The sequence below is a fragment of the Saccopteryx leptura genome, chromosome 10 (genome assembly GCF_036850995.1).
Source record: "Saccopteryx leptura isolate mSacLep1 chromosome 10, mSacLep1_pri_phased_curated, whole genome shotgun sequence".
Taxonomy (NCBI): Eukaryota; Metazoa; Chordata; class Mammalia; order Chiroptera; family Emballonuridae; genus Saccopteryx; species Saccopteryx leptura.
The window spans coordinates 34474068-34501371 of NC_089512.1; the positions used below are offsets into that span (position 1 = coordinate 34474068).

The window sequence follows — 27304 nt, forward strand, 5'->3', positions numbered from 1 at the left end:
TTCCTGTGATCAGTCAAAAGTGCACCATGACTTTACAGACACACTGTATATGTCACTTACGTTATGAACTCTCTGATTTCCTATAAGGGCTAATGACCCTGATGTTGAGAAAAGTTTGAATGTTTAATGTCTCTAACACATTTGCTGCCATCTTAAGCTTTCCCTTTTTTCTTACACTCATGAAGTTTGTCACCAATTAAACTTTGATTTCAAATAAATTCAGAAATACAAATAACACCCCACCTAATTCCTAACATTTATAAGGTTTCTCGTAACAAATGCCAAACAAATTCTGACTCAAATAAAAAACTTTACACCCCCAGTATTAAGTTATCCTCAAATGCTTTCCCACATTCCTTATAATCAGAGGAGTTTTTGTTTGTTTCTGTTTACTAGTAGGAATTTCAGTTGTCAATTAAATTCTGAATTGTCCCACTTGTCTTTATTCACTCCTCTGTCCTGTATGAATTTTCTGAGGTTGACTCAGTTTCTGATTCATGACCAAAGGCCTCATATGCTTTATGCTCATAGGGTTTTCCACCACTATGATGAGTAAGTTCTGACCCTTGAATTATAGCCTTCTCACATTCCCTCCATTTATGGGGTCTCTCACTGGTGTGAACTTTCTGATATCAAGTAAGTTCTGTGCTACAAGTGAAGGCCATGCCACGTTGCCTCCATATATAGGGTTTCTCAGCAGCGTAAGCAAGCTCTCTGATGTTGAGTACGTTCTGAGCCTGGACGAAGGGACTTCCCACATTCCTCACATTTAGATGATTTCTTACCGGTATGAACACTGATGTCAGATGAGATGTGAATCAGAGATAATGACTTTCCCACATTCCTTACACTTATGACAGTGGTTCTCAAACTTTTTGAAGTCAGGGCGCATATAAAATCCTACAAATAATTGTAGGCGCACTATATACAAATTTCTGAAAAATATGTTATAATAATTAAGTCAAATATTAAAGAAAAAATGTAAAGTCCAAGCATGCTTTTATGGTAATTAAACAAAATAAATACGATAAAATTAAATTTATTCTGACATTAAAAAACATTTTTATGTTACATTTTTTGAGTTATGCTTTTTTAGAATTTGTAAAAAAGGGGTTAAAAAATTAAAAAACAGCAAAAATATATATATACATTCTTAGTAAGATCTAGTAAATTAAGCAGGTCCTGGTGCAAATGTGTTAAGTTTTTTCATTCCTGTGTTTATGAGAAACATGAGTCTGATGTGTCCTAGCGATTTCTTCAATGTTTGGGCATACATTTGAAAGGCAAACTCTCATTTCCTCATCAATCCATTGAAGAATTCCTCTCTTTTACTCTTAATTGTGTTGAGTGCAGAAAACCCCCACCATACATATCATCTTAACTTTACACCAAACAAAGGATAGAAGAAACTTGCCTCCAGTCTTTCTGGAGAACATGGGGGGTAGTGTAAACAATCCAGCACCACAGCTTAACAGCCTTTTGCAACCTAATCAGGCAAGTGAGGTGGGGGGTTGGGCAGACTGTCGGCTTACAACCAATTTCCCACACCTCTGTCCCCCAAATATCTAAATTCCAAAAACCCTGTTGGTTTTTTGGTCCTCAACAGGCACATATTTCTCTGGAATAGCATAGGGCACACCTGGAAATCTTCTAGGGTACAGCAGTGTGCCCTGGTGCACACTTTGAGAACCACTGATTTATGAGGTTTCTCATCAGTATAAATTCTTTGATGTAGACTCAGTGGTGAGGCACAAATACAGGCCTCATTTTTTTAACGTTCATAGCATCTTTCACTGGTATGAATTATTTGATGAAGATTAAGGTGTGTGTCACTGCATGACCTGTGGTGGCACTGACCTAAAATGCTGAGGTCATAGGTTTGAATCCCTGAGCTTGCCCGGGCAAGGCACGTACAACAGGCAAGCAGCGAACAACTCAAGTGAAGCAACTATGAGTTGATACTTCTCTCTCTACCCCTCCTCTCTCTCTAAAATCAATAAATGAAATCTTTTTTAAAAGGCTGTGTGTCACCCTGGCTGAATGGCTCAGTGGGTAAAGCATCATCCTGACACATTGAGGTCATGAGGTTGAATGGAACAACTAAGTGAAATGGTGAGTTGATGCTTCTTTCTCTCTCCTTTTCTCTGTCTCAAATCAATGGAAAAAAATTTTTTTGGAAGAAAGAAGGTTAAGTCATGTGTCATATGCAAAGCTTTACCACATTCTTACATTCTTACATTTATGAGTTTTCTCACCAGTATGGATTCTCTGAGGTTGAAAAGGGTGCAAAGGACAGGTGAAGGCTTTTCCACATTCCTCACATTCATGGCATTTCTCAGCTGTATGAATTCTCTGATGGAAATTAAGTTGTGAGGCAGATGGAAAGGGCTCTTCCCACTCCTTACATTTAGTGTTTCTCACTAGTCTGACTCCTTTGATGTCCAATAAGTTGTGAGCTAGAAGGAAAGACTCCCCCACATTCTTTGCATTTATGAGGTTTCACACTAGTGTTAATGCTCTGAAGTATTTAGTAATTTCAGAGTCACAAATTAAGGCACATTTCTTTTGAGAGAGAGACAGGTATGGAGGGAGAAAGAGGAGAAGAATCAACTTAGTTGCTTCACTTTAGTTTTTTGTTTGTTTTTATTGATCGCTTCTGATATGTGCCTTGACTGGGGGACTCAAGCTGAGCCAGTGACCCCATGCTCAAACCAGTAACCTTAAGTTCAAGCCAGTGGCCTTGGGGCTCAAGCCAGTGACATTGGGATCATATCGATGATCCTGCACTCAAATTGGCAAGCCCTCACTCAAGCCGTCAAGTTCATGCTTAACTGGTGACCTAAGGGTTTCGAACCAGGGCCATCAAACATCTCAGGTAAACACTCTATCCCAGGGGTCCCCAAACTTTTTACACAGGGGGCCAGTTCACTGTCCCTCAGACCGTTGGAGGGCCGGACTATAAAAAAACTATAAACAAATCCCTATGCACACTGCACATATCTTATTTTAAAGTAAAAAAACAAAACAGGAACAAATACAATATTTAAAATAAAGAACAAGTAAATTTAAATCAACAAACTGACCAGTATTTCAATGGAACTATGCTCCTCTCATTGAGCACCAATGAAAGAGGTGCCCCTTCCAGAAGTGCGGCGGGGGCCAGATAAATGGCCTCAGGGGGCCACATGCGGCCCGCGGGCCGTAGTTTGGGGACCCCTGCTCTATCCACTGTGCCACCACTGGCCAAGCCACATTTCTTATTTTCATTAATTTTCTTGTTTTCATGAATTCTCTGATGCTTAATCAAGTCTGACCTATTATGAAAGGCTTTTCCACACTCTCCACACCTGGAGTCTTTTCCCTTATTTTGACTGCTTTCATGTTAAACATGGTGTGCGTGGTACCTGAAGGCTTCCTTCTATCCCCTGCATTTGCATTATTTCACTCCGAGATGAATTACTGAGGTGCTCTGTGAACTTTGCACTGAGTAGAAGTGTGCCTTTCTTCAGAGGTTATTATAGCTGGTCTGAAACGTCCATCCTGTTGTCTCTCTAAGGAGCACTTGATTTCACTCTTAACTCTGACCCAGTGCACTCAATATGAGAGCTTACAGGTCTTTTTGTCATCTCCTGTTGCAATGATTTCATTTTGTAACTGTCCTTATTTAGAGATAAATTCTTGATTTCTCTTCTGGACTCCCAGTCTGGGTACCATTCTTTTGTCTCCTTCCTTTTAACAATCCAGGGCTCCTCGCCCTGCTGCAGTAAGGAGGTCATATCTGGTTTAGAATCAGTAAGTCCCAGTGAGGCCAGGTTGTTGTAATTCTCCATTATTATGTCTCAGTACAAATCCTTCTGAGCAGAGGAAAAGCATTCCCATGCTTTTTGAGAGAAGTAAATGGCCACATCTTTGAACTTCAAGCCCTGGGTTTTCTTATTTCCCAAGGACGGCGAAGCCTACCCACAGAGAGGAAGACAGTAATAACCAGTCTAGCTCTGCCATGGAACTGGTAGGTTGTATATTTCAAAGCATGGCAGGTGTCGGTGTGAGAAGCAGCAGGTCATAGTGAAGAGATCAGGGGACTAGTAGTTTGGGGCTCAGCTCTGCCATCAACTGCTGCATGACCTTGCTTGCCATCTCTATACTTTTATTACTTCAGGTGAAAAAGGAAGAGGTAGCATCGCTTCTCAGCCTTTTGGCTAAGATCAAGTGCAGGAAGAGGTTGGACTTGATAAAAATTTTTTAAAGTTAATTATCGGTGATTCTGCACATCATTATAGAAACAGCTTCACCTTTGGAAACATGGAAATAATGTCATGATAACTTCTGATTGATAGTTAATATTCTCTCCTATTAAGTAATCCACTCCTCAAAAATGTTAGAGTGGGAACCATGGGTTTTGACCTTTAAATGATGTTCTCTTAGCAAGAGTAGCAACAGGAACTGCTCTGAACCTTAGTAACAATACATGAAGAAAGATATCTTAGAGTTATTTCCTAGGAACAGAAAATTACTCCCAGCTTAGAATTCACAAGCCCACAATTTCAGCAGGAAAAATGTACGTGTATCATTTCCTGCTCATTCCCAAGTTTTAACTTGAAGAGAGCAGCTATAAAGGTGAGAAGGACAGGATGTATGTGTTGGGGGGGGAGGGAAGGGTCTGTATGCAAATTCTGTTCCCAAAGTTAAAATTAAAAAGAGCTATTTCTCTGAGGCTCTGCTCTCAGGAAAATGCCGACCAGATAAAACCCAAGTTGACGTCATTGGAAATAAATCTTTGAACCTTGGATACGTTCACTGAGTATTTCATTCCTTTAGGAAAATTTAGATTTTGTGCATGGCCATAACTATTTTTTACCATCACTCTTGCAACTACTGTACAGAGGAATTCTGGTTTTTGTCTCCAGAAACTGCAGCCTCAGCCAATGGAAGGATGCATAGATGAATCTCTGCATGGTGCGTGTACGTGTGCGTGTGCTCGTGCATGTGTATGAAGATGTGTAATGCTGCCTCACGCACCCCGGAGGATAAATGACTAATTGCAGTAAATCTAAAATTCTTCACAGTTTTGAGAGAAAAGAGTGGGAGAAGAGCACCATATCTGAGAACACTATATCACACACTGAGCACACAGTGTTTAGTAACAAAGTCCAACACAAGAGGACTTGGAATAGAAATATATCCAAGATGGGATCCCTTTTGTAAGGTGGGAAAATGCAAATTATTCTTTAAAAGGACTTTACTGAAATAAATATATATATATTTAAACATTTACCCATATTGGTTCAATAATCTTCCTTACAGAAAAATTATCATTTGTAGAAATGTCAATTGCTCCTGCTTCCATAAAAAAGTTAATTAACATTTTCAATGTATCCACTTCCTTTTTGGTCTTATTCTAAATGATTATTAGAGTATTTGAAGCTGTTAGAAATATATATTTACTATTTATACTGTACACAAAAGATTTAAAATTCACACCAAAAGACTGTGATTCATTGTTCTTAAGGGGATGAATCATTCTGAAAATCTTAACATTTTATTGCTTTTTTTTTTTCACAACAGAGATTGACCACTTCTGCAAGATGCCTAAAATAAGCTTTAACTCAGGCAGTTTAAGTAACTGGATCTAGTCTGGCTGAATAAGACTTCAGTATAGGGCTTCTCCAGAGGAGGATGTCAACCCCTAACTCCATGAAAACCCCAACATAATATTTTAGTGTAACTTCTCTGAACTCTTATTTCTACGTGCCTACCACAATAAGCTTCCTTACAAATTTAACATTGCTCTTTACATGGCTCTTTAAAAAACACAAGGTGATTCTAGTATCTTTTCTCCTAGGTAAGTATTAAATGGAAAATTCCAGAAATGAAAGCTTCATAAATTGCAAAGAAAAAAGAAAAAAAGAAAAAAAAGAAATGCTAGGTGAGTGTGAACATAAACGGGGACACAGCTTTCCAGTATCGTTGGTACAGCTACGTCACTCATTCCAGCCACTGTCCTATGTTTCCTTAAATAATGGTTCAAAGACGTGCTTGCAGATGGCAAGATTCCACTTCCTGGCTAGTCAGTCTTTATGTCTGGACTCTGCTATTTACTATTACTAATGTGAAACTGTAGCCTTAGGGAAGTCAATATTTGTGGGTCACAGTCCACCTTAGCTTAAGCTTGTCACTGAAAAGGGATAAGAAGACTCACATGAAGTTTGCCTCCAAAGAGCATCATGTATCTTATTGGGGGATTTGATTTCTTCACAGACTCTTGAGGATCTCAGAATCATGTTGTCAAATTTAAATAGTACAAAATTGTTGGTGTTTTCACTTCAAAAAATATACACCTTTGCAAAATTCACTATGGTAGATATATGTACCTCTTTGTGAAAAGAGAATATATACATAGTAAAGCACTCAGATTATAAATTTAAACCTTTCTCCAAGCTTTCAGGTAATTTCTAATTTGCTGAGATTTGGTCATCTGGGTTGGGCACTCGGTCAACAAAATGAATTATTTTATACATAGCCAAGAAGATCAGTTCTCATCAGAGAAAGGAAAATCACATTCTTGACTAGTTTTAGATGTGTGCTTTCAATAATTTTCAACTAAACTCATCAGTGGCTAGAATTAACCCCTGACAAGCCTCATGTTGCACAAAGTACACAACAGCCTCTCTGAACAATGTGGAGGTACCTTTTCCACACCGATGTCCTCCAAACAGAGATGTAAACACTACTAACATTGCATCCAGCCAGATAGATAGTGCCCACCTCCACCACGAGCCCACAGAGGACTGGCAGGAGCAAGGGGGAACCAAGTGGGAGAACAATCGGGGACAGGCAAGGACAGAAGAAAGTGACAGGAGCCAGTGTGGGAGCACACCTGCCCACAACCCAAGAGGAGTTTCACTGTGTTTGTGCAATGTGAGCCTTCATCACGTCTTACTTTTCTATGCTTCTGCTGTCCCGCTGTTCTCTGGGTCCACACACTGACCCAGGCACACAGGCTCAAAAGGTCTCTGGCAGATGTCCCTCCTCTCCCATCTCGGCACTCAATCCTATATGCTGCCAGTTGCTCGGCCAGTTTCCCGGGAGAACCAGAGGTGCCAGAGTCCATCCTTCTGGGAGTACCTCTCAGCCAGTAAGACATAGGGATTTTTAGATAAATTACTGAGGCGTGTTCTGCGCCGTTTCCCAGCTTGCCCCTGTGGGACTGAGCCCCAGCTGTCCACAGTGGTCACTTGCTGGATAGCATCCTATCATTGGCAGCCTTCCCTTTCCTGTCTCACTTTTTTAGCAGTATTTTCTAGGACCACCTCCCAAAGAAACTATTGGCACATGAATCTTAGTCTCAGGGGTCTACTTTTGAGTGGGAATGGGAGGGCACACTACGACAGTTTCCATGCTAGTATAGAGAAGTCAATGAAATTATGTTTAATCAAATTGCAGAGACAGAAACATAAGAAGTATCACTGCAACCATTTTTAGAAACACAATCCACCACCCATACCTTGGGAGCCAGATTGCTTGGTTGTTTGTGAGTTATCCTGTATTCAGGATTGTGGTTCATTTCCTGAGTCTCAGTCTTGGCTACAATAACTAGTAGCTGTGCAACTAAGCTTGGGCAGCAGCCTCGAGTTTCTATGCCTGTTTTCTCATCTGTGAATGACAGCTGCCTCATGGGGTTGACTAGCTGCCATTGTTGCAGATGATGGTGCTGCTGTTGTTGTTATTATTATTTCTCTGTTAATTTTCTGAGTCTTTAGATAGCTTGTTAGGGCAGTGTTTTTCAACCACTGTCTGCAGACCGGTTCACCAGAAATCTTGTGCCAGTTCACAAAAGAGTTAACCACCCTGATGTTGTATGAAGATTATAGTCCCAACGATCTTAGTCAAATTCGCTTGTGCTCAGGATAATTTCTGCCTTAGTGGTCCTTGAAATAATTCTCCTGTTTTCACCAGTCCCCAAATGTAAAGGGTTGAAAACCCCTGCTTTAGGGCTCTCTTGGACTTTCTTCATTGTGAACAGAAAGCTAAGGGAAAGCTGGGAGCCTCCTCTGGGACCAAAGGGTTAAGGTGAGATCCTTGAGAGTGATAACAATATCAATGAGGAAAAGTCCCCACCAGTAAGATAAGTCTTGGGGTCAGTGGTCAGATTCACAGAGTCCAGCTGCCCCTCCCTTGCCATTCTTGGAGGATTGTGTGTTGGCTTGATTATAGAATATAGTGGTTTTCTTATGGAAGATGAGAGAAACTTTATTCTATTATGAGTTTCATGTGTTTTCTGTGCCTTGAAAGACAAAGTACTTTTTCTATGCAATCTTGAGAATAGGATTTTGAAATTTTCTGCTAAATCTTGATTACCTCCTAATGGCCCATAGGAGTGAATTGTTCTCTTACAGAATTGTACCAGAGGAGTAAATCTCACAAAAAGAAACCCTGGCTCAATGTCTCCTTCTTTTTAACATTTATTTGACGGAATGCGGAGAAAGTCTTCCTCTATTCTGACTTCACAGCTGATTCAAAACCTCAAGGTCTAAAAAATATATCTCTTTGATTGATTCAACACATGCCCTAAGGAAGGAATTGTACCAGTAAACACCTGCCACAATATGGTGAGCCCAGTCTGAAAATCAATTGTGTAAAATGCAGGGTCTCATTATTGCAAGATTATTGAAAGATTAATAAAAACCAATGTTTTGGGGCATTCGTTAAGGTTTCAGAGGACACAGAAGCAAAGATAGTGAAATGTATCAGTTTGCAACTGATCGTGTAACTGGCAAAGTTCCCCAGTGACAATAAAGACAGTTATTTCCTCACTGGCCTCCCGCTCCCTACCATCCATGGTAAGAACTTGAGTCTGTGCTTGTCTGATGACGAAGATGGGTGGGGCACAAGGGCCAGCCGCCAATGGTGATAGATCCAAATTCACCTACTCAACTTGGCATTTTACTGTACTATTTTAAAATTCATGAGGTACAATTAGAGATCATCCTATAAGTCTGCATTTCCCAACTGTTGGCTATAAGCCTATTTAGTGTGTCATAAAGTACAGACTCAGAAGTCATGCAATGTGGACATCTGCCTACTCCTTTTCCCAGTTCTGGCCTATTTAATGGGCACACAAGTTCCCTCCCACTTGTCTCCAAAAAAGAAAAGCTCTGCTATCATCAGTAAGATGCACATCCCCTCAATACCAGGTCTCGGTGAAGGTATAACCCTAACTCTTCTCTCTCCACCATACTTCTTGAAAGAACCTGCAATCCTGCAGCTCCCCCACCTCCCATTCACTCAGTGGATGCCAAGTTCTGGCTCCCCCCTCCACCCACCCATTCCTGTAGCAGCCAGCAGAGCCTTCTGCACTGCCAAATCCAAAGAATGTTCCCCAAGCCTTATCCTTCCAGACCACTCTGTGACCCATGGCCTCATCCATGAGTCTCTTCCTACACAGCTGTCATCCCCTGGTTTCTAGACAGGGTCCCTCCCTGGTCTCCACTTGCCTTGCTGGCCATTCTTTCACAACTAGTCACCACGTCCTGGAGAGTATTAAGATCATACTATCCTTAAGTTCACCTGGATATGACCCTCCAGCAATATTCCCACTGCCCTGAACAACCTTTTCTTCTGTGAATCCCTTAAATGTCAGCTATTGTCCAGGACTCTGCTCTCCATCCCTGTCCCCATATAGTCTATTATCCTTTATAAACAGGAATCACATCAAATCAGTCCTCTGCGCAAAACCTTCCATTGCTCCCCATGACATGTCCCCTTCTCATTACCTCTCTAATTTCATGTCCTCCTACTCCTCTCTTTACTCACCACCCTGCGTCAGTAACACTGGCTTTTTCTCTTTGCTCAAATGTAACAGTCATGTTCCTGCTTAGGGCCTTTGCAGTGAGTGACTGTTTCTTCTGCATGAAATGCTCTTCCTTCAGATAGCTCTTGGACTAACTTTTTACCTCCATTCAAGACTTTTCCCAAAGTCATGTTCTCTCTGCATTAAAACTGTAATCTTCTCCTGCCATCCAATAAGGCGCTCCCATTCCTCTTTCCTCGGTACCAGAAGAGCAGGAATCTTGTCTGTTTTGTTCCCTGATGTATCACTAGGGTCTAGAACAAAACCTCCCACACAGTAGGAGTTCAATGAATATTTCAATGAATGATGAATGAATGAAATCTCCCTATATGACCTCATATACTCCTGTGACTTTAACTATTAATTTTATGAGGAACTGACATTCATGTCTCCAGTTGAGGCCTCACTGCCAAGCCCCAGACCTAAATGTACCCATCTAGTCACTGAGCATCACCACTTGGACAGCTCCCAGGCTTCTCAAACTCAAAACGTCCAAAATAGAATTATTTTCTTCCACCTCTTTCATCAAGCTTCTTCCTCCTGCTCCTATGTTCTCTTTCTCAGTAAATGGTGTTGCCCCACTTAGTGGCAAGCCAGAAAACTGAGAGTTATCCTGGACTCATTTCACTCACTCACTCACTCACATCCGCTCCGTCACCTACCCCACCTACTTCTCTCCCCTCATTTCATACAATTCCTCTTCATTGTCCTGCCACCACTGACTTCCATGCTTTCATACCTGCTCTTCCATCTTACTATTGTCCTGCCACCACTGACTTCCATGCTTTCATACCTGCTCTTCCATCTTACTATTGTCCTGCCACCACTGACTTCCATGCTTTCATACCTGCTCTTCCATCTTACTATTGTCCTGCCACCACTGACTTCCATGCTTTCATACCTGCTCTTCCATCTTACTATTGTCCTGCCACCACTGACTTCCATGCTTTCATACCTGCTCTTCCATCTTACTATTGTCCTGCCACCACTGACTTCCATGCTTTCATACCTGCTCTTCCATCTTACTATTGTCCTGCCACCACTGACTTCCATGCTTTCATACCTGCTCTTCCATCTTACTATTGTCCTGCCACCACTGACTTCCATGCTTTCATACCTGCTCTTCCATCTTACTATTTCTTCCCGCTCTCAACATTCCTTACTCAACCCCAGGTCCAACGTTTATCCCAAGTGTCACCTTCTTTCTAGCATTCCTCCGATAATGCCCAGTGCATACAGATCCCCAGCACATTAATAATGCACTTACTGCCTGACCAGTGGTGGCACAGTGGATAGATGCTGAGGTCCCAGGTTCGAAACCCCAGGGTCGCCGGCTTGAGTGAAGACTTACCAGCTCGAGCACAGTGTTGCTGGCTTATATGTGGGGTCATAGTCATGATCCCATGGTCACTGGCTTGAGCCCAAGGTTTCTGGCTTGAGCAAGGGGTCACTGGCTCAACTGAAGCCCCCCCCCCTTAGGGCCAAGGCATGTATGGGAAGCAATCAATAAACAACTAAAGTGCTACAACTATGAGTTGATGCTTCTCATCTCTCTCCCTTTCTTCCTCTCCTTCAAATAATCATAATCATAATAATAAGTAATAATTCACTTAACCTATCCACCTCCAACTCTAGACTCTGAGGTGCTAAGGACAGAAAATATATCTGATTGCATCCTGGTGTCTAATACAGTGTCTGCCACATATGAGGTATTTAAAACATATTTGACAAACAAATGGATCTGAGTAAACCAAATAACATTCCTGAGTTAAGTATATTATTTTAATTTATGATAAAATATATGTATTTATAATCATTATAAAAATAATTCCAATCTTTCACAGTGCCTGGTAAGTGTTCAGTATATATTTTACTGAATGAATGAATGCAGAAGAAACAGCCTCGACAGTGGCAAGGAGATATGAAAAGAGCATGAGATCAGTCAATGTGGATCATCGCTGGGGCACGGGAGCTCACCTGTAGTGGTGGGAGTGTAGCGGGATGACAGGATACGAGGCAAAAAGGAAGAATGGGCAGAGAGATAAAGAGCTCTGAGTCTGGGCTCTACTCTGCAGGAAGTGGGGAGCCCTTTGTAGCATTAAGTCAGCAGAGTGATTGATTAGATGTGTTTGGCTTAGAAAGATGGCTCTGTGAGAAGAGCGAAGGATGAACTGGCAGGAGTCAGGTAGGATAGTGTGGGTAAAGGAGAAGATTGGCCTTTGGAAGATCAAATGGAAGGCAACTTTTGTAGCTTAAGGATCTAAACCGTAAACATCTAGCTTTCTAATGGTAGCTGACTTTCTCCCAAAGGCTGAATTATGAATGGACATGGCTCCCAGAGTCCCTACACTGTCATGGTTGACCAGCTCATATGGATAGCTTAGGTTAAGGATTGCCTTTGTCTTTTGATGTAATTTATGACCAGTTTGATGAGGTTGTCATGAGCTAAAACAAAAACAAAAACTTTGAGCACATATAACACCCACAGTTCCATTTAAGTTACAGATGTTCTTTTAAAATTTCCAGAAATCAGAAATACAGCAAAGAATGCTGGATATTTGCCCATCCTCTCTCTGATCCGGAAATCAAGAATTGCATAATGGGAAAATCCAGGGTCACTTTAGGCAACCACCTGTATTTATAAGATCCAAGGACCCTTCTTCTTTCTCTACCTTTTTGCTTTAGTCTAAGTGAAAAGAAGTTTAATTTTCTGAGTGCTGGTCAAAGTTTGATACAGTTGTGAAAACTGATTTAAACATCAAAAGATCCAGGACTTAAGATAGTGTGTTTTGAGATCCCCCAAAACAGCATGTCAAGGGGACTTGGTTTGTGATAAGGCAGTGCTAGCAAGCCGACCAACTGAACTGACGTGATCATTGGTGCTGGCTGGTCCATGGGTCACAGGCTTTTGACTTCCAGAAACTCTTCTATCAGATTGGTATTTCCAATGAATCCATAAAACAAATGGGCATTGTTTGTATGTGAGTTTCCCTTTCCAAACTAGCTTTGGGTGAGCTGGCAATTGGCTAGAAACCCTATTCCCAGGAATCACAACTGGCTCTTTCAATAATGATCCTGGGATGAGGAAAGTATACTTGTGTTTTGAGGTTTATTCTTTAAAATTCTCATACTATATGAGACTATGAAAACATGAGTTACTTAATTTTAATCATTTCAGGTAAAAAACTAGTAAGAATTTGAGTTGTCCCAGTGTTTGCTATTTTTGTTGATTTGTTTCAACATTCCCCCAACCTCCTCGCACCACAGCCAATGGACCTATAGAGGAGTCACCGTGCTGAAGCCACTCGACCTGGTGCTGCTCCGCCAAGTCTATGAACATTAAGTCTCGTGATTCAAAACACTCAATGATTAACATGAGAAAATGTCTTTATTATTTACACTCCACTGGGGGAGAAACCGAGGTTAATGGCCTGGCCACAATAGCAGTTGGTGATTGATGGTCTAGCTGAGACCCGAAGTTATGCCTCAGACTTAAGAGGAATCCCCCCATTCCATGGGAACCATCTCTATTTTGAACTTGTCATTTGCCAAGTTGACACGGTATGCTATAAAAGCCTACTCCGAGGCTAGACTGCTTGCCTTCGGATCCCAGTTCCACCACTTACATTTATCTTTTTCAGATTAAAAAAAACAACAAAACTTAGGATGACAGCAAAATTTTAAAAACACACACTTTTGATTCCGCTGAAAAGGGGGAGTGCTCCCCGTGACTTCCCAGTCTTTGCAGCTCCTGTTCCACTTGTCTGAGATCCTCTTTTTTCTGCTTTTATACCTAGCTCTCTCTCAGATTTTTGTTCGGACTTAATTTCCTCCGGGAAGCTTCCTTGGCCTTTCAAGTAGGAATTAGAATCCCTTCTTGATGTTCCCATCGCAGCGTTTACCAACCCAGCAGTTACCACCCCATCTCCTGTTCCAGCCTGTGTCCTTCGTGAGACTGCAGGCTGAGAGCCAGCTTGGTTTTGGATCTCAAGCATCTAATAGCAGCACATAGTAGGTGCTTGAATATTTGTGAAACAAATAAATGGATGGGTTCATGAATGGGCAATCAGCGAGAAAAAGTAGAAAAAAGGAGTCCAGGATATTTTCCTAGGGATCCTGGCCCCCAGTGGCACCTGACCTCAATCATGGGACACAGTGCGTGGTATTCCTTCACCCGCAAGAGGAAGGGGTTCCCCAAGACTCTAGATAGAGCTCCCTTGCTAGCCCCTGCCTTCTGCAAGAAGATCCCGGAACGCAGCCAAAGCGACCAAGCAACAGCTGTTCCAATCTTCGGGTAAGAGCGCGCGCTGCGAGTCTGTCTGCTGGGCGCAAAGAAGGTGCGCGCCGCGAATGTCCAAATTTCTCCACGGTCAATAGCCTCCCATAGTCTGGAGCTGAGGGTAGACGTTCCATGTCTGGGAGAAGCCGGCGGGGCAGGTACAGGCCCCGTAATCCCGCCAACTCCCACATCCACCACCTCCCGACCGACCGCTGCGCCCCCTTCCTGGGACGTGCACTGGGCCCGGGCCGCCAGGGCGGGGAAGGGTCGGGCTCGGGGCGGGGAGAAGCCTTTATATAGTCTCAAGGAGGGGCGTGGGAGTTGCCGCCAGCTGCCTGGACGCCGGGAGGCGAAAGGCTGCCCTCGCTGCCTTGCGTCCCTTCCACGGTTCCCGAGGTCACCACAGTCTCCCTGCGTTCCGGGACATCTGCGCTGCGCTCGCGGTCGTGCGCTCTGTCCGCTCAGTGCGCGAAACGAGGAAACTGGTCCAGGGCTTGGGAAACGCAGGGCTGGGGTACGCGTGGAAGTTTTCCTTAGGTAAGTCCTGGAGCTGAAGTCCGCTGGCACCACAAAAGCCAGGTTTGCAAGTAATCAGTAGTTGCAGGAGAGGGACGGGCCAGATAGAGGGGACTGTGTGAGGACTGCGTTGAAGGAAAGGAATGAATTTCAGAAGCTCGAAATCGACTCCTGCACTTGCCCTCCCCAGGCTGTTAGCTGCCCTCACCCCATCCATTTTTCTTTTAGTTTTCTGTGTTCCCTCTGTTGGAGAACCTACAGCACACCCTGTCACTCTCTGGCCCTGGCGCCATGTCCCCCACCGCACACTCCAGTGCCTGGAAAACTGAGAGAAGCCTTACCCAGCAGTGTGTCTCCGAGCCCGGCACAGGGACTGAGGTTTGACAGGCCCTCAGTGCTGTGCTGCGAACAGATGAATGAAGTTAACCAGCCTGGGTCTGGAAAAGTCATTCCCAAGCCTGTACAGACCCAGCATGTACGTTTTGCTCCTGCACCTCACCCAAATTTAGTCACAATGTTTGGGGTTTTATTGTTGTTCGGGAGTAGGGGAGAAGACAGGGAAAATGCGTCCTTTTATGAATGTCCAGTAACATTCTGCAGTGAGTGGAACCCCAACTACTTGGCTCTGGTATCAATTGTGCAAATAATTTTGATGAGGGGAGGAGACAGGCTGGAAGAGGGAGAAATAATGAAACTAGGAAGTGATTTCTTCTGTGTCCTTTTGTGATTAAGAGTTCTCATTTCTTTTCTTACAAGTCCACTCTTTGGGGATATTTAGAGATCATCTTTGCCTGGGAGGGGGTCAGTTTAAATAAGGGGGTGGGTGGTGATTAATTAGAAATATCTGAGATATTGGTTAATATCATAAGACTTGAGATAGAAAGGACCTTAGAAGTCTTTTGTCAAGAATTTCTGTAGTTACAGAAGTAGTGGTCACTGTTTTAAAGACAGATCTATTTGATGTATTTTTTAATATAAAAATTTCAAGCATACCATTTTGAAGTTACACTGTTCGACTTAGTGTTTAGTGTCCTCATAGATGGCATCGCCTATATAAAAGTGCTGAAGTGTCTAAAGAAAGTGTTTTAAAATACGCGTCCTTAAAAGGTGGGGGTTTTTTCTTACAAAAGGAGTTTTGACTTCCTCCCTGACTCTCATTTTATTCCAACATATTATAAGTGCGGAGGAGGACCTGAAAAGAAAGAGTATCTTCTGCTCAAAAGGACATGCGAAGTCAAATTTTATGACATACTGAAAAACGTATGCTAAACACTTATTGGAGAAGCATTACCTTAGCTTTTTTTTTAATTTAAAAAAAATATATTTTTTAAGATTTTATTTATTCATTATAGAGAGGGGAGAGAGAGAGAGAAGGGGGGAGGAGCAGAAAGCATCAACTCCCATATGTGCCTTGACCAGGCAAGCCCAGGGTTTTGAACCGGCAACCTCAGCGTTTCCAGGTTGACGCCCCATCCACTGCGCCACCACAGGTCAGGCACCTTAGCTTTTTTTTAAATAACAAAAACCTTTAATTATACTAAATCTTCTTGTGAAACAATTCTCAAAAAAGACATTGTCAAACATAATGTACTTGCCATTCCCACTTTTCCCATTCCCTTCAGATGGCCTGAATTTCAGAAATTTTAAAATAGTTGGAATGCTTATAAAGCAAAGATTTATGTATTCATTTGCACAGACAGTGTCGAGAGCAGCTAATTGAGTCACCAAATGAAGGTCAGGTTACAAGAATTGTGATAAAATGTGTTGCGTTACTTATTCATCTATATGCACAGCATACTACATAGTCCCGCTAATATTTAAAATGATTGAAAGAAATCTTCCCTGTCAGTACATGTCCCCTACCTCTGGAATTTCTCAGAAGTATGCAATTGCTAGCTGCCTCGGCACACAGATTAAAATGATCCAGACTGAAAGGATGTCTTTGCAACTGAAGATAGCAGACTACCGCAATCCCAAGAAATAAAGAGTCAAGATTAGATTTTCTAGACTTCTACTTTTATGAGTATCATGAATATGTGATCAAATGTTGACAGAATCTTTTTCCTGCCTTCCTGACCTGTCTGTTGTTGTCACTGTCATTTAAGATAAGAAGTGGTTTAGCTTTGTTCTGGAACCTTAACCCCTTGGAGCCTTTTCTCATCAGTCACATAGAGCAGCAATACCCACGCACCTCACAGGGACATGTGAGAAAGAATCAAAAGATCCCTAAAAAATGCCAGACAGAAGTGCTCAATAAATGAGGGTAAGGATGGTGATGCTGGTAAACTTTAAGCCTCAAGGCAAATAGAAGTGTTCCCAAAATTCAGTTAATGTTGAGCCCGATTTTATTCTATGTTTTGACTTCACTGAGATACCCTGTTTCCATGGAGTATAACACATGATTAACAATAATACATGGCTCGCCAACCATTGTAATCTCTCTGTTGCCTTGAAAGTGTTCCAGTTTGTAGAGCTCGTTTAAGGAAAGACATACCCCTCAGGCATGCTGCTGTCCTGGGAGCTGTGGCTATTCTGATTTTGCTACGTGTTTTTTTCCATATTTTATGCTTTGCTGTTCAGCACAACTTTTCCCAGAGAAGTCAAAAGTGCACTCAGTGTTTTTTAGTTTCTTTGGATACTGGTTTTGTGATAACACAAGTGTCTTTCTACTTTCAGCAAGAAGGTATAATATTTGATTTTCAGAATTTTAAAATAAGGCCCCCAAAGTAACATTAAATTCTTCAAGGAAATAGAGAGTTAAAAGCTTAAAAAAAGAGACTCCTCACAAAAGGTCAAACGTTTTAAATGAAGAAATAATCATTAGAGAGGCTTGGTCTCACTCCCTCTTCTCATTCTTCACCCTCCTTCCAAACTTGTCTGCTCTTGGGGTGACCCCAAGGCCCTGGCAGGGAATTTGGAAGAGATTTCCTTGAATAAAAATAGATACTGTTTGGCTAACATATACCATGTGCACAAGAAAAGATCTTTGGTCTCTCATATCCCTCACACTTTCCATAGGACCTGGCACTTAGTAGGTACTCAATAAAAATTTGATAAATGAATGATTTAAGATTTCAAAAGTTTGGCCAAACTAGGCTTCTCATGTAAAACTGGAGCAGTTGCACTAAGAAAATCCACTAACATGCAAAGTCTCAGGATGACAAAGGAGGTCATATCACCTCTACAGTCTCAGCTTCTGACTTTCCCTTTTACTAAAGTGAGAAACAGCCAATCTGCTATTACTGAATCTATTCTTATTTATTTACGTTTGTTTGCTTGTTTGTTCTAGAGAGAGAGGGAAAGAGGGGGGAGAAATGGGAAGCATACCTTGTGGTAGTTGCTTCCTATATGTGTCTTGACCAGGCAAGCCCAGAGTTTCGAACTGGCAACCTCAGTGTTCCAGGTCAATGCTTTATCCACTATGCTACCACAGGTCAGTTAATTATTTTTTAAATAAATAAATTTATTTATTTATCTATCTATCTATTTATTATTTTAGAGAGAGAGAGAGAGCCATCCCTGAATCTAAATCTTACCTAATGAGTTGTCTTGACTGAGATAACCTGAAAAGCTAATAGTTTTTATAGTTCCAAACAAAAAGTCTAAGGAAATTTACTGATTTAATTTTGCCACAAATAGAAAGTTTTCCCCCAAATGCTCTAACGATAGAGGGAATATGACTATAAACCTCAATATTTCCCTCAAGTCCCAAAGGTATATTAAATATACATTTAACCATTCTTTAACCATTTACAGTTAAGGATTGGGTATTGATTTGACTCTAAAGTGTTTTTGTCATGCTCTAAGTACTGTATCCTAGACATCAGAGGGGAAAGATGTTGCCAGAGTTAGTTAGTTGGCAAAGGCACTTGTGTTGGCTTGAAAAACCATAAGCTAATCACTTAACAAGTCCTTTAAAAACAACTTGATTAATGTTTGGAAAGAAATTCTGACTGAAAATCTCCAGTACACGAGTCCAAATACAATAAAACTTTGAAGATCACGAGCAAGTTATAGTCATTTTTGGCAATCATTGTTTGGTGGACAGAAACCCCACAGAGCTAACTGGCACGAGTGCCATCCTTGGTACCCCGACCTCACCATAACCAGCATGCGTAGCTAACTCTGTGATCACATTGACTTCCACATTTCTCCAGGACGGCGAAAATCAATAATACTAAGAAGATGACATTATACACTGTAACAGATTTTTCTAATGTCTCTCTGCTGGTTAGCAGGTGATGTCAGAGCCCGCCTACATTCCCTCTGATTTCACTGTTTTGGTGCATGCTGGAAGTTTCTTATTCCAAGCACCTGTGAAGGTCTGAGGCCTTCCTCCAGCCTGGGAAGTGTGCCTGACTCGTGTGAATTGGGCCAGGAGGGCCTGGGAATGAACACCTCTGCGGGCAGCCCTCACCCACTAACTGATGAAAGTTGGTGGAAAAACAGCCCAGCTTTCTCACAGTTTGAGGAAGCTAACTCGTGGTATGATCTTCCAGAGGAGCCCAGGGTAATGAGCTCCGGCTGCCCAGAACGGTAAGAATTCCACAGGCCTCCTTCCCTCCCTGTCTCACTTCCCTGCTCCTCTACCAGTGCTCCCAGAGACCACCTCCTAGAGAAACCAATTGCACAAATCTTTGACCAGAGTCTGCTCTGGGGGAAACCCAGCGTACTATAAGTTTGTTAGCTGTGTCAGTAAATGCAGAGGTTTTGCTGTAAGTATATGGAAGAGTCCATTCTAGCCGTAAGTTGAATCAAGAATGGATTCAGTTGCTTTGCACTCTGGAGAACAGAATGTTGGCCTTAGTTATGCTGTTTCACTTGCAGCTGGGTCGGTTAGTTTGTTGGTCATGACCTGACCCTGAATTCCCATCAGCTCTTTGAGAGCTATGTCATGGGGACTTGGAGAGATATATCAGTGAGGACTCGGGGTGATCCCAGAACAGTGAGGGCTTGCTGTGACCCCATCATTAGAGAAAGAGCACAGTCTGCTTGTGATGAAAAGTGGCTCAAATCAATGCCCTGTAGAGATGGAACTGGCCTCTCTGTAATTTCTTTTTTTTTTTTTTTTCTCATTTTTCTGAAGCTGGAAACGGGGAGAGACAGCCAGACAGACTCCCGCATGCGCCCGACCGGGATCCACCCGGCACGCCCACCATGGGGCGACGCTCTGCCCACCAGGGGGCGATGCCCTGCCCATCCTGGGCGTCGCCATATTGCGACCAGAGCCACTCTAGCGCCTGGGGCAGAGGCCACAGAGCTATCCCCAGCGCCCAGGCCATCCTTGCTCCAATGGAGCCTTGGCTGCGGGAGGGGAAGAGAGAGACAGAGAGGAAAGTGCGGTGGAGGGGTGGAGAAGCAAATGGGCGCCTCTCCCGTGTGTGCCCTGGCCGGGAATCGAACCCGGGTCCCCCGCACGCTAGGCCGACGCTCTACCGCTGAGCCAACCGGCCAGGGCCTTCTCTGTAATTTCTAATGGGTGTTCCCACCTTCTCTATGGGTTCTGACACCATTGACATACTGTATTAGGGTTCTCCAGGGAAACAGAACCATAGCCTCTACAGGGAAATATATAAGAGGAAATTTATTGTAGAAATTGGCTTCCATGATCATGGAGACCAGGAGTCCTGTGATCTGCCATTTGCAAACCAGAGAACCAGAAACACCAGTGTTGTAATTCAGTCCGAATCGGCAGGCCTGAAAGCTGAGTGCCAAGGTCCGAGGGCAGGGGTAAATGGATAACCCAGCTCACGCAAAAAAAGCCAATTCTCCATCCTTCCTCTGCTTTTTCTGTTCTAGTCAGGCCCTGCATGGATTAGCTGGTGCCCACTGGCACTGGTGAAGGTGATCTTTACTCGCCCTATCTATTCAAATATGAATATCTTCCTAAACACCCTCCTGGGCATACCAGAAATAATGAGTTACCATCTCTTAGCTCAGTCAAGTTGACACATAAAATTAATCATCTCATTTATCAATTACTTTCTAGTTCACCCCCACCTGCAGGCCAGACCTCTCCTCAGAACCCACAAGGCACTTGAGCATCGTCCAACACAAACCCACCAAGGCGTTATCTATCCTCCGTACAAACCTTTCCCTCTTCCTGAGAAGGGCACCGCTCGATGGCCCCACTAGAAAACTCCAAAGTAGCCTTGAAGCCATGTCCTCTCCCCAGCCCTCATCAACAGTCCCCGCTAATCAATCTCCAAGTCATAACAAGTTTATTCCCTAACAATCTGTGTAAACGTCTCTCCCTTCTCCTCTCACCTCTGCCCCTAGCTCCCTACCCTGTCCTTCCTTTCACCCGACAGCTCTGTTTCCCAGCACACCTCCCTGCCTCTTGTCTTGCTCCTCCCCCAGCACTCTCCATAGCTCAGCCTTAGTGAGCCCCTAATACCTGTTCTTTCCTTGACTTAAGATGCTTCAATGCCTTTGGGTAATGTTCAGAATCCTCCCTGTGGTTGAAAATCCTCCCACTGCCAACTAGATGGTGATGCAATGGACAGAGCATCAGCCTGGAACATTGAGGATCCAGGTTTGAAACCCCAAGGTCGCCAGCTTGAGCATGGGATCATAGACATGACCCCATGGTTGCTGGCTTGAGCCCAAAGGTCACTGGCTTGAGCCCAAGGTTACTGGCTTAAGCAAGGGGTATTTGGCTCAGCTGGAGCCCCCTGGTCAAGGCACATATGAGAAAGCAATCAGTGAACAACTAAGGTGCCACAACAAAGAATTGATGCTTCTCATCTCTCTCTCTTCCTGTCTGTTCCTCTCTCTCAAAAAGAAAAAATCAAAAAAGCCATCCAAGTTTTATCTACCTCTTCTGCCTCAGGCTTTCCTGTTTCTTTGTCACTACTCCCAATCCTCCAGTGTTTGCTTCTTTATTTTTTTAAGAGCACTTGTTCTCTCCTTCTTCCTTTCATTTGCATTTGTAATTTCCTCTACCTAGTACAGTATTCTCTCACGTCTAAAATCTGGCTAACTCTATCTCCCACTAGGGCTTAGTGGATCTGTCCATTCTTTGGGCAGGCATTATTAAAGTACCCTGCCCTGGGTGCCTGCAATCCCCTGGGCTGCCCTGCGTCCCTGCAATCCCCTGGGCTGCCCTGCGTCCCTGCGATTCCCTGGGCTGCCCTTGTCACGTCGCGCGCCTGCTGAACTGTGACTCCTTTGCCTTTGATGTTCACCAGGCTGTCTTCAGGGCTGGCCCCTTAGCAGCTGTTCAACACATGTCTGTCATATAAATAAATGAGTCAAAATCAGGTTCCTTACTAGCTGATGACCATGGGCAAGTCACATAAGTCCTCTGAGCTTCAGTTTTTTCATTTAGAGTAGAAACCATATCCAAGCACAGGATGATTTGATGAAATTATGGATTTTCTTAGTTCCGAGCACAGAGTTGGCGCTCGATAAATGACAGTTCCTATGGATTCAGGAAGGTAAATACTATGTGTGGTTTTGAGATAATAAAGCCACATTCCAGTATGTGTAAGTTAAATGGACACTTCGATAGAGGGGCTTCATGTGGAACCCAGAAGAAGGAAACTGTCGTCTAAAAGCATTCTGCTTTTCTGATGTCCTTTTAAACCGTGCATGGAACATGCTTTTGGAAGTGTCAGCGACCTAATGACATCTATTGGCACCTAATTCCCTCACAAGGTTTCTTCCAAACAACCCTCCTTCTTTCCAAGCTTCAACATCTGCATTCCCTGGCTCAGTGCCACAATGCCGTTTCTAAACTGAGGCGCTTTTTCCAGGAGTTTTGCTGTCGGAAATTATTCCCCACTGCCATTTCTCCTTGACTTCCCCCCTCCTCCTGGATTATGGCTGTCACCCTAAAACAGCAGCATTAGCACCTAATAATTGGACCCCCAGGGACCTGTTATGAAAATGCTCACCATCCCTGATGCACATCTGTCGGTGATTTAACTGGGTACAGGCAAACACTAAACAGACTTGCATGGGTCAATGATTAAGGCAGGGAACATCTAAAATTTTAGTAGTGGGGAGTGAGTTAAGTACAAAAATTGAGGTGGATATTAAGATATTAGCACCTCAGAGGACAATCTGACACTTTCAAGACTTTTAGGTATTATTTGGTAAATTACTGTACTGCTTTGTTGTACTTTACCTAAGTCTATAGCGATCCAGTTGTCAAGCTCATGGAGCCGGGGTGCCCTGCCCCACTTCAGCACACAGAGTTTGTAAGCCCCTTCTGTCTCTATATACCCCAACAGTTTGGGCACACATAGTCATTTATAATTAACAGTCATTATATATACAAAGAAAAATAAAGTAGTTGACATAGTTGATGGTGTTGTTTGTGTTAGAGACTCATCTCATTAATCCATAAAAATGTATTCCTAGATGCAAAATATTTTACATAGATTCCTGTTTTTTCCCCCCAAAGCTTGAGGGTTTTATTTGTGTGTTCATTTGTTTTAGTTCTCAGTGCTTCGTCATTCCTTTCAACTTTTTCATGGAGACTGTTGCAGTGAGGCACAGATGTTCCATTGTCACCTCCATCTACAGCTGTAGGTGTTATTGATTTGGACGATGCCCTGGACTCTGAGAGAGAGATTGTGATTACATACATGGCATGTTGAGAAGGAGACGCGTGCTCTGCATGCACGTCTGTAGCTCCAGCCAGTTAGCAAGAGGTGACCGGTCTAGAACCACTCCAGTAGAAGGAGGTGGCTGACTCCAGGTTTCTTCACATGGTAGGTCTTTGAATATTCTAATCCAGGGATTTATGTCAGTTAACTGAGAATTTACTTAGGGCTTTGTATGAATTATCACACTTAATCCTCCTAACAACCCCATGAGGAAAGTACTATCATTATTCTCCTTCCCACATACGAGGGTCTGAGTTTCAAGGTGTATCAGTTGTTGGCCAGTGAAGTGATTTGAATTCAGGAAGTAGTAAAATCCAGGCCTTGACCCTGCTTCTTGTCTGTTCTGCTGGGTGAGCTGGAAGAGGTACGCTTTGAAAGGTTAGAAGCCTGTGATGCTAACACTCAACTTAGATCCCCACATGGTTGGAATAATAGCCCAGAAGTAATAAATTTCATTTTAAAAAGAAATTTTGATCCTCTCTATATACACATACACACACACACACACACACACACACACACACACACACACACACACACACACATATACATATGCACACACACTTTTTTCATGAAGGGAAGAAAGGGAGAGTGCTGAACTCAACATGAACATAAAGTCCCCAAGTGGTGATGTTTGGGTAGCTACAAAACCCAGTATCTGGATGTCTATCACTGAAATTGACTACAATTAATATTTTCAAAAGTGCCTTCTCATTTTGCTGTTTGACTTTTCATAGAATCCCAGAATTTCAGAGCAAAAAGTGGGTCTTACAAATCCTTTCAAGTAATTTTTGTGAACAACAGAGATTGTTGTTCCCCCACCCTTCTCCACAATTAAAATCATTTGATGACTTCCCATTGATCTTGGGGAAAAGACTGAAATTATTAATAGATCCTGCAAAGCCATGTATGGCCTGGCCACTTCTTTTCCACTCTCATTGAGTGCCATGTTCCCTTTCACTGTGTTCTATTCATACTGGACTTCCTTTGGTTCCTTGAGCACTCAGTTAACCTTCCTGCCACAGGACCTTTACACTACCTCTCCTCTGTCCTGGAACACCACACTCCTCTTGGCCTGGTGGATTCTCAACATTCCTCCAGACACTAGTTTAAATAGCAGGCCCTTAAGGAAGCCTTTCCTGACTCTCTGAGTTAATCAATTTTTCCTTGTTATATATCATCTCAGTATATAATAATTCAAAAAATACTTATTAAGCACCTTTTTAGGTTTAAGCCTTATTTTAGATGCTGGAAAACAAGATGGACAAAGTCTCACCTCCAGAGAGGATATAAACACTAGAGAAGTTAACAGATAACTTCCAGGTGGTATTAAATGCTAGGAGAACAATAGTTATTTAAGGGGTTAGTAACTGACTATAAGGAAGTGAGAGGCTGTTTTAGATAGGGTGATCAGGAAGGCTTCTCCGAGGAGGAGGTGACATTTGAGCAGAGATCCATGTGAATATGGAAGCAAAATGAAGCTACCTAGGGAGAAAAGACATTTCCAGGCAGGAAAAACTTTAACTTCTTTCTGAGAAGCTGCTGGTTTTATGTCCAGCTATATCTGAAGCTCACTCCAGGGTCCTGCTCCCTTGGTCTGTTTTCATGAGAAGCCTCTTTCTGAGTCAATTTTGGCTACTCAGACAAGTTCACTGCCAGCCATGATCTGGGCACCCAGGTCCACTGGGCCCTTGGACCACAGTTTTTTGCATGAGGAACTTTAGTTGCAGATTCCTAGAGATATTTTCATGTTCAAGCAAAGCAGGAGGTCAATATGGCTAGAGTAGAAGGACTGAGAGAGAGAGAGAGAGAGAGAGAAAAGAATGAGATCACAGATCATAGGGTATGTATGGTCCATATCGTATAGAGCAGTGGTGGTCAACCTGGTCCCTACCGCCCACTAGTGGGCGTTCCAGCTTTCATGGTGGGCAGTAGCGGAGCAACCAAAGTATAAATAAAAAGATAGATTTAACTATAGTAAGTTGTTTTATAAAGATTTATTCTGCCAAACTTAGCAAAAATTCGACATAAAGTACTTGGTAAGTAATTATTATTATTATATGCTTTAACTTGTTGTAACTCCGCTTTATAAATTATATATAGTAAAGTTACTTCCTACTTTATAAATCACCATTACTGTGGAACCGGTGGGCAGTTAGAAAATTTTACTGCTAACAGAGATACAAAAGTGGGTGGTAGGGATAACAAGGTTGACTACCCCTGGTATTGAGCCTTATAGTCCATGCTTATGGTATTGGAATTTCATCTAAGCCTGATGAAAAGTCATTAGAGATTTTGAACATGGGGATATTGACCTAATGTATGGCTTTCACAGATCACTCTGACTAGTGCTTAAAGGCTATATGGAGAGGGGCAGGAATCAAAGCATGGAGATCTCTTGATACAGGAATCCAGGCAAGAAGCAAGGGTGGCAGAGACACGGGTGGCCGGTAGTGAGAAGTGGTTAGATTTGAAATGTATGTTGAAGGTGCTATTGACCAGACTTACTGATGGATTGGCTGGCTGTGGGGTCTTAGAGAAACTTCTTCTTTAGTATGTAACAGAGTATAACTTTACACTTATTGATGCAATTTTTCCAAAAAAATATGTAGCTCCCCCAATGGACTATAAGATCCATAAAGACCAAGACCATGTCTGGTTTTACTTTTCATTGCCTGCCTGCTGCCCAACGTAGAATTCAGAACAAAGAAATGAGCAGATGTATAAGTATGCTAAAATCACCTTACTTTACAGATGAGGAAAATGAGTGATTGAGAGTTTAAGCTAAAGGACTGGCCTATACACTTTCAGCTCCAACGAGAACCCAGGTCTCCACACTCCTCATTCAAGCTACTTTCCCTGTGACAGTAGAGCCCCTTCCAAATACTATGCTGTTTTATTTGGGGAGGGGGGATTACCAAGATGTACTTTAAATATTCCTAACGTGTGACTCACTGTTTAGTGAGGCACCACGAATGGCAGCAAGCATTACTCTAATAACTGGGGCACCTTGAGTCTGTGACATTTCCTCTTTGACCTTGTTTCCTTCTCCAGTAAAATTGTTGATCTTACCTCGCTGTCGGTGAGGAGGTCAGCCTGAGCCATCTGACTTGCGTTCTGGTTTGAAAGACAGCTTTAGACAAGAGCAGCTGGTGTGTTTAATCTTCATATAAGAAGTTAGCCATTCAACAAGTTCACTTCGCAAGGGCATTTGGAGGGAAGTTGAGGCAGGCTGTGATTAAGAGAGAAAAAAGAATAGAATGCAACTAAGACTCTCCTGGTTCCCTTGAAGGGAAAGGAAGCCTGAAGTGTAACTTTCTCAAATGATGATCACATCCTTAGACCTCTGCCTTTCTAATTAAATTCCCAATTTATTTATATGGCTATTTCACTTAATGAACAGCTGGCAAAATTGGAGCCTTGCTTTACAGAAGGTTACCAGAGGGCTTCAGTGTTTCTGTGTGATTGAATACTGTTTAACCCTGAAATACAAAAGGAGGAAATTAAATCTAACCTAGCTGCTCATCACCCAGGGCCTTCCAGGCTGCACCCTCCCTGACCTGCTTAGGAATCGGTTCTGGGCTTTCCCATCACGTGACCCCCATGGCCCCCTTTCCTCTTTCCATGACCCCCTTTTAGAAGCAGTACCCAGTGTTCTGTATACCTTTCTTAGGCCCTGAGACCCCGTCTCCATCCTCCTGAGGCTTCCAGTCTAGTAGAGGGGACAGACATCTAATGAGATAAACACTCCAATGACAATTTAATCACAAATTTGAGATGAGCTATGGAGGAAAATAATACGGTGCCATGAGAGAAAAAAAATCACAAAAAGGTGATCTAATTGGTGAGGATAGGAGAGGAACTTGTTGAGAAGAGGCATTGCAGTGAAGACCTGAGCAATGGGAGGGGGCAGAGAAGTGGCCAGAGAGGGTGGACACAGACAGGGGCAAGGGCAGGGCCCTCGCACTTTGATGTGCACACAAATCCTCTGGGGACAGTGTCTCCCTGCAAGCTGATTCACTAGGGCTGGGATTCCGCATTTCC

At 42.8% G+C, this 27304-nt stretch overlaps 1 non-coding gene and 1 pseudogene across 1 annotated transcript; one reads left to right on the forward strand and one right to left on the reverse strand.

The window, feature by feature from the left end:
• Positions 1-442: 442 nt before the first annotated feature.
• On the reverse strand, positions 443-14938 carry LOC136381834 (zinc finger protein 566-like; annotated as a pseudogene).
• LOC136382630 (U2 spliceosomal RNA) lies at positions 4180-4371 on the forward strand. The gene has a single exon (XR_010747268.1). It is a non-coding gene; the product is annotated as a U2 spliceosomal RNA (small nuclear RNA).
• Positions 14939-27304: the final 12366 nt, after the last annotated feature.